Source organism: Carassius auratus, chromosome 10 (genome assembly GCF_003368295.1).
Source record: "Carassius auratus strain Wakin chromosome 10, ASM336829v1, whole genome shotgun sequence".
NCBI lineage: Eukaryota > Metazoa > Chordata > Actinopteri > Cypriniformes > Cyprinidae > Carassius > Carassius auratus.
In genome coordinates this window covers 7,667,524-7,676,061 of record NC_039252.1, presented here as the reverse complement: position 1 = coordinate 7,676,061, position 8,538 = coordinate 7,667,524, and positions in this window count along the sequence as shown.

Here is an 8,538-nt window from a genome sequence, read left to right as displayed (position 1 = left end):
AAATGTTGGCTACATCCACTAAACTAGTTTTAAAAGAAGGCTTAGCAAAATAAAAATTAAAACCACATCTTAGACAAATAAGCACATCTTTCCCATGTTTCCTTTATGATTTGTCTCTGTGGGGCTCTGCCTCATGCAATGAAAACTATTTTTAGTTTTTGTTTTAATAAGTGCAATTAAATAAAAAAATAACTTATTGTCTCTCTGATTCAACTGAACTTTCTCCAGGAGTGAGTTTCAAGACTTCTGACAGAGAATCACAGTATTCCTAAAACAACTGCAACGTTTTTTTTTTAAAGAAACCTTGATAGTTATGTAAGATTACGTAAAATCGAAACAAAATTGACAAAAAGAAAACAAAAACAGAGGGATGCAGTTGTTTTGCTTTTTAAAAAAAAGAAAAAAGAAGAAGTGCAAAACACCAATGAAAATTTTAATTCAGGGTGCCCACATTTTTCATGATTTGTCCATGACTTTTCCAGCGTTTTATAAAGACTAAATTATGATTTAAAAAATACAAACACTACAAATAATTATTCCACTTGAAACAGCGTTTTACTTTTCCAGGCCTGGAAATTACTTTTGAAATTCCCTAATATTTAGTTTTCCAGGACAGTGGGAACCCTGTGAGGTTTGGGAAATTATGCGACTTCATAAACCGTTTTTAAAACATCAAAAACACGTATAAACACGTTGATTTTCAGCGGTGAGAGCTATTAAAGAAAGAAAACGCTTTAACAGGTTGCTTAATTTGCATTAGCATTTTCAAAAACTTGTTGATAACCCTAACAAACTTTACGAATCATTGTCTAACCCTAATTAATTATCCAACAATTTGCAATCGCATTAGATGCATTCTAATAGCGTTAATAATGGACTTAAGTCGAATTAAACGCTCTCGACACTTCGGCGTGTTTGTTTTTGATTCGGATTAAATGTAAAGCATCACTAGCTCAACTAAAGTTAGGAAACACAAACGAATTTACAGTTAATAACGGTGATGTGTTTAACATTACCTCATAATCACACCGTTTAAAAACATAAATCGTACCTGATCACACTATCAGCGCGTGTATTTAAACAGTAGCATTACGTGTAGCCTTCTCTATTTCCTTTAGGCAGCAAACACTGCGCACTACAGAAGAGATCTCGTACCCAGGGTTTGATGGCACACACTCCTGATGCGCATGAAAATGAGGCGAGTGCATTGGTCCCATCCATCCAAACTCTCCTTTACGCCCTACAGCTCCCGCCATGTCCGCCCAATCACCCCAAAAGCGTGAAGAGGACACAGAGGAACCCATATTCATGAATGGCAGCGAACCAAGGGAGGGACACTCCGCCAGAGGAAAAAAAAATGCAGAGTGAGAGAGGAGGAAAAGTTGAGGAAAAGGTGCAAAACCTGAACACCTTCGTCTTCGGTCCTTTTTCAAACGGTAAATGCATTACGACTCTCCATTTGCGAGAGCGCAAAGTTAAAATCTTACCACGCGGCTCTGCGAAATAAACGAGTGAATGTAAAGACGCGCGGCGTCACGGCCTTCCAGCGTCAGACTCCATCTTTGACTAGTTGACATTCAGATCCAGCCGGAGCGAATTCCTTATTTGCATGCGCGGGTGCTGATTGGTCCGCTGCTGCGCTAGTCTCTGCCGTTCGATCAGCCATTGGTTGACTCCCCAGCTCCTCGGCGCTGTGACTCGTGCTGTGATTGGATGCTAAACTGATAACGCTGCTGCATACTTTAATTGAACAACAAATACGCGACGCACTGTGTGCCTCATTCACAAAATCACCGGCGTCCGCTCTGATCCAGGATGATACTACAGCTCAAATACATCTGTTAGAATAACTGATGATGACAATCTAATTTAATTGTTACAGTATTTTTTGACTAGCAGTTTTAATCCAAAACCCAATACTTTAGAAGGGTCTGAAATGGTGTAGTAATTTACACAGAGATGTGAAATAAATGAAAGTACAGGCTCTTGGTTTTATATGAGTATTTTTACGTGATTGATGCAAATAGTCATATGAACAGAAATGTTTAATTTAATTTCACCATGTTGTCTGTGTCAAAGCACAATAAAACTTCTCATACAGATGTGTTACATAAAATGTATAGATTTTTTGTTTGTGTAGTAGTCTAAATCAAGATCACACATGTAAACATGCCAGTAAATATTCTGATTCACATTATAAAATAGATTTTAAAGTATTTGTGCAGTAAATGGAAAACTGCATGTAAAATGAAATAAAAATAGAAATGCATTCATGCATTGGCTCATGTATTTCATATCAGCTATAACTATGATCAAAAATCAAATCAAGATTTGTTTAAAAAAGGCATGAGGAAATCTAATTCAATTGCACATTTTACATTTCTTTTTTCTTTAACTTACATTACTACAGGGCTGTTTTTTATTCATTAATTCACAAAAACACACACAAAAAAGGAATTTAGTAAATGTTTTCAAGGTTGCAATCTATTTATTTTAGCTACACTTAAATAAACACATTTAGTTGACTAACTTTCAACATGTTTTTTATTTTTTATATGTAGCTCAAATAGTTTGCAACCACTAACCTTAAAACAAATTATTATATTTAGGCTAGTATATTGAGTATAACATTTATTTAGAGCTTAACAAAATGAAAATACATTGATCTCTAAGAATACATTTGAACTAAAAACACTATTTTTTTAATAAATCCAATGACATAAATAAGCACCTTTCTCTCATCAGACTTGACACAGATGACAGGAGATTTTGTGGGCTGAACCAGGGCTGGTTCTGGGTGGCGCTTGAGCTGTGATTGACATCTGGAGGAGGGTAGTGGGCTGTGAAATGTGGCATTCTTGGCCAAGGGAGCTGAAATAATGGTATTGTTTAGTGAGAAAGGGCCCATTCCCCCACCTTTCCCTCTCTCTGTCCCCCAATATGAAGGGATCTGATTGTGCGGTTACTCTGTTAAAAGTGTTTGATGTGGGCAATGTATTCAACAGGCTGCGAGGAAAACTAAAGGCATGTTCTGCCTCTGTCTTTCTGTTGGTCATTTAAAACCATAACTGACTTCAGAGATACACCCTGCCTCTTTGCTTTATCAAACAATTAAAGATCCAAAACGATCAGTGGCTTCTAAATTATGTTTTTTAATCCAAATGTATATATTTACTAATAATAAAAAAAAAAAACATTTCTGCTGTAATATGTTGCATTCAATAAATCATCTTAATTTAAGAAAATAAAAAAACATCCACAGAAAACATCAGCAGTAAGGCTCGTTGATTCATTTTCAACATGTATTCACAGAGAAAATGTGAAATTTTAACATTCTATATTAATCTAAACACATTTGTTTTTGTAAAAGCGCTTATTAAAAGTAGCTATTTGTAAACACTTTTGTTTGTAAATGTATTTCGTATTTAATTATTATTTTGAAATCATTACTCTAATTCAAGAATCATGTTTTGAGCAAAACATTTGTATTTCTCTTTTCTTATATTTGTATTGAATAACAACATGTTTTAAAGCATAATCTAATTAAAGCATTAAAAAAAGAAACATTTGTGGAGGAAATAAAGCTGTGTAGGTATTTCTGAAGTACTTTAATACACAAGCCTGTTATTTAATGTTTTCTGTGGTAAATATTCTGAGAATTATCAACAGGATTACAGCTGATGTAATCCTCAAGGAATGATTCAGAAATGTGTTTAAATTATTCAGAAAAACAGATCGAATAGTCACCCTTAATCAGTCATCATGTCACCCTTAATTCCACAATACAAAAGAAGACTTTTTTCTTTATACATTTTATAATATAGTAATAATTATTTGTGAATCTAGGAAAATGATAAAGATAAAATAGAAACAGAAAAATAGATTTACACAGAAAGGATGGAATCATATGTGCATTAAATAAAACATGCAATTAACTGCTTCAAATTAAAACAGCAAATAAAGACATTTTAATTAAATAAATATTTTTTAAAAAGATTTCTTTTGTTAGTTTTTTTTTTAATTCTATGGAGTCAATCTGTAATTTTCCATTTAAGATGGTGTCATCACATATCTCTCTTCAGGGTACTGATTGACTAAACATATAAAGATAATTAATAAGGAGAATGCAGTTGTGATTTCAGCATTTAAAATATTTTTTAAAGGTTTAATTCTTGCTGTTTAAAGATTGTTTAAAATTATTTTTAAATACCCGATTTATCCATAAATCCAGTTTAGTTGTTATAAGTTAATCTATTTAGTCTTTAAACGTTTTAATTTAAATGTTACCAATAAACGTTTTAACCAATGTTAGAAGTTTTATTTTTTCAATATAAAAATTTTAGCAAAATATGTAATGTCTTATTTACCAGATTTAAGCAAAACTAGTTGTGTTGTTATAAATTAATCTATTTAGTCTGATTCAACAACATCAAGTAACATGTTTGTCTTTAAACACATTTAAACACATAAATGTTTACATTACTAAAAGTTACAAAAAAAGAGTTACTAAGTTACTCAGTGTTTTTTCTTCAGTATTTAAATTTGTTTTGTAAAATGTTATGCTCAGTGAGTTTAGTTGAAATCATTCAGATCAGAAGAAAAACAAGCTAAAATACATTAAAAATCACACAAATTTGACCCCCCCCCCCTCAAAAACTAATTGTTGTTTTTAAAAACAATAAAGTATTTTACCCCAAACTGTTACTTTTTTAATCATTAAATCAATTATTTTGTTTGATTTTCCCCTTTGAACTGATTTGAAAAGCTTCCTGTTTGATCTCCAGCAGTCATACCTGAGCGAGAAGCGAGAACAGGAAACCTTTCAAACATGGGAGCTAGAGTTATGTTTTTGTTCTTTCTTTCCCCCAATTCCCTTCCTCCAAAAATGTTCCTCCCCTCTTCCTCTGCCCTTTCACCTTTCCCTGCCTACCCTCTTCTCCTGCATCCCATGCCTCTCTCCCTCACGGATCACCCAACAGGGAAAAGCAGCGCTGATAGACAGTCATTGATCTGAGCAGAAGGTTAATGGACGAGGCTCTTCTATCGCCGTCTCACTGGGGGGTGACACGGACGGGGTGCGAGTCCCTTTGAGATCCACCTTCAAGACCTCCCGTTTACCAGCGCTCTTCTCCCCCTTGTTTTGCCTTAAGAAGTGCTGTCTACCCTTTCCAGCCCAAAGCGGGTGTGTGGAGCACATGGCCATCATTCAGCTGTGTGGGTGGTGGTCCGGAGCGTTTCTGTTTCTGAGCTTACACATGCTCGGGGTGTCAACGTTCACACCAAGAACCTTTCTGCTCATTTAGCCTCTGCACAACACCTTCACCCCCCGTACTTCGGTCACAGAGCCTTTTGGTGGGCATAATATTTCAGATTTGTGAGGGGGGAAAACAAACGATGCAATTGTAAACTGAAGTAAATGTATTTAGCTGAGATGAAATTCTTCAGGAAGTTAATGTGTCCTGACGTGTCACAAGCCATACTCTATATTTTAACGTTCTTGAAAGAAGCTTCTTATAACCACTAAAGCTGCATCTGAAATGAAGTTCAAACAGAAATACTGTCAGGTGTTATTACAGTTTCAAATAACTCTTTTGTGGTTTATAATTTAAAATGTCATTTATTGAGTTGATGGCAAAAGCTGAATTAGTTTAACAGTCCCCTTTAGTTTAATAGTTTTTATTAACAGTTTATGTGGAAATGTTGTTCTTTTCTCAGGGTTCTTTTGATGACAAGAAAGATAATCAATTATTTGAAATAAAAAATAGAAATATTTACTGTCACTTTTGACCAGTTTATTTCAACCGTGCTAAATTAGTATTCATAAGTAATTCGTAATAATTGGTACTTTTTTAAAGCTTACTGACCCCAGCGTTTTGATTGGTATAGTGAATAACAATTATTACGTTAACGAATCTTAAATCATAACATTTCTTTCTTTTTTGTACTGATTTTTTATTATTTTTAAATGTAGTTAATTTTAAGAGCAAGGTAAATACTTATATGATTTCAATAAATACGCTAAAAAATATAAAGATAATTAACTGAATGCAGTTTTTAGGTTTTAAAATGATTTAAATAATAAAAAAAATGATTTAAAATGATTTTTCCTACCTGATTACATTATACAATTTTTTTCATTTTTAGTCACTCTTTAACCTTACTTCATTTTAAGTGCAGTGTAAATTACTTCTATAAATTGAATAGTTATATTATATTATATTTCCTGGAATAGTCTATTTGTATTTAATATGAAAAGATTTTTAAAAAACAATATCAAACCTTTTTGTGAACGATTCTGAAAAGAACCAGTTTCTCCTCATTGTAAAGAATATTTTTAATAATCTGAAGAAACTTGTTCAATCATAAAGAATCTTTTGCGGACTGGAAATGTTCTATGGATGTTACAGTTTCTTCATGAAACAAAAAATGCCAAAAGTGATGCATCGTTTTGTTTTTTTATAATTCCATCAATTGTTACAACCACCAAAGAAACTTTGTAGCCTACTTATGATTTTGTCTTTAGTAGCCTATTAAAATGTTATGCCAACTTTTGAAATTATCCATGTCTACATAATGCATTAACTTCCTAAATGTACTGGGCTTCTCCTATCATGTTCAACACTGCCGGGGCGCTCTGTGAGAGCTACAGGTCCATGTGTTCCTCAGTAGCGCCTCCAATCCATTAACTAAACTTCAGAGGAATTCCTCACTTCTTTTCACAGAATACATGTGGAATGTACACAGGGGTCAAAGGGCACCGGGCCAGAGGAGCCCACCCCACACAGAGTCTGGGGGAGGAGCGCTGGATGTTACTTTAAGGATAACCTCTAATCAAAGCATGCACCTATAGCCGCATTATGAAGCTCGCCGCTTACATTAGTTGCTTCTGTAGCATTAGAAGCAAACAAACAAGCATTGCCAAGACAAGCTCCTGTGATTTATTACAGAACAGTTGAATCTCCTTTCCTTTAATGAACACTTGCCTGTTTGTGTAAGTGAAAGACATCTGTTCTTTCCATTCAACACACTCCTCATCCAGTTAACTTTGCACTAAGGCTCAGCCATTTTTCCCCACAGATAACATGTGACCATCCTCAGCGTCCCAGTCCAGCACAGTCATCCCGCCTGCAGGGCCTTTGGGTGCTCCGGCCAATGCCCGAGATTCCACAGCCGCAGCGTCTCTCTAACACTTGCTTGACCTCAACGACCCCCAATAACCCCCCTCACCCACAGCCCTGATGCCCTGATGGAGGACTCAAGGGCCAGCAGATTAACCCTGCAGCGCCGGGAGCTTCTGGGACTCTGTACACAATCTGCATGCCTACATTTCAATAAATGAAAAGGTCTTTTAGTGTAATTGTGAAAACATCCGCCTCAGATTGTGCTACACATGGCGTCATGCTGATTTTTATAAAGCAAGTAAACGTGAGAATAACTTTGAGATCGTTACTGATATTTCAAGATGAACACTTGAGGAGGTGAAGCAACTTCCGTTTACTTGATTTGATCAGATATGGTACATCAGGCTTTCGAGGAACACATATAAAAACTAGAGCGCTTTTAATAAAAAAAAAGCATTTTAATAATCTAATTAAGACATATTATTAGGCGAATATAGAGTGACAAATAATGCATTCTATACTGTTATATGAAATGATCTCTTCAAATTACATCGCAACATAATATAATTTATATTACGTTTTTACCATATAAATAACAAAAATGCAGCAAATTGCATCTATCTATCCCTTTAAAAATAAAGGAGCTTCAAGATGTCATAGAAGAACCTTTTTTTTGTCTAAATGGTTCCATAAAGAACCTTTAACATTTAAAGAACCTGTTTCACACAATGTTATTCAGATTATTAAAAGGTAAGAAAGAGATGGTTCTTTAACTGAATTGTTCTTTGTGGAACCAAAAATGGTTCTTCTATGGTACTGCTCGAAGAACCTTTTGAAGCACCTTTATTTTTAAGAATGTATGTGTGTGTGTGTGTGTGTGTGTGTGTGTACATACCACCCACACACAAAGTGTCAATCCTATTAAAACCTCAATCAAAAAAGCTCTATTCCAAGCTGTATTTTTGAGTAAGTGTTGACAAACCGTGCTATTTTCGAGCAGCACTAGTGTTAGAGAGCAGAGCAGCGGTTGATTCAGCATCATTCGTCACATGCACGAGCGGCCATTTGTGCTGCCTGCCACGAGAAGTGACGTCAAAACCGAGCGGACGCGCGACAATGAACTGAAGTGTTAATTATGTTATTAACGCCAGGTATGTGTTTGCTTTAGGAGGATATTCTAGAAGACGTTTTCCTTATTATAAATTACAATTTATATAGCCTTTAATCTCAACACAAACGTTTTGGGAACATCCTCTATATTGACGTTTGGTTGTAGTGTCACAATCTTATATTATTATACTTCCTCCAACCATAGAAATCAGAAATCCTAGAAAACGAATGTGTCTAGAATCACGTGCTGTGCACCGAGTCCGTGAGCTGCGGTGAGGTCACAGCGCCACCGTGTGTTCACATAGTG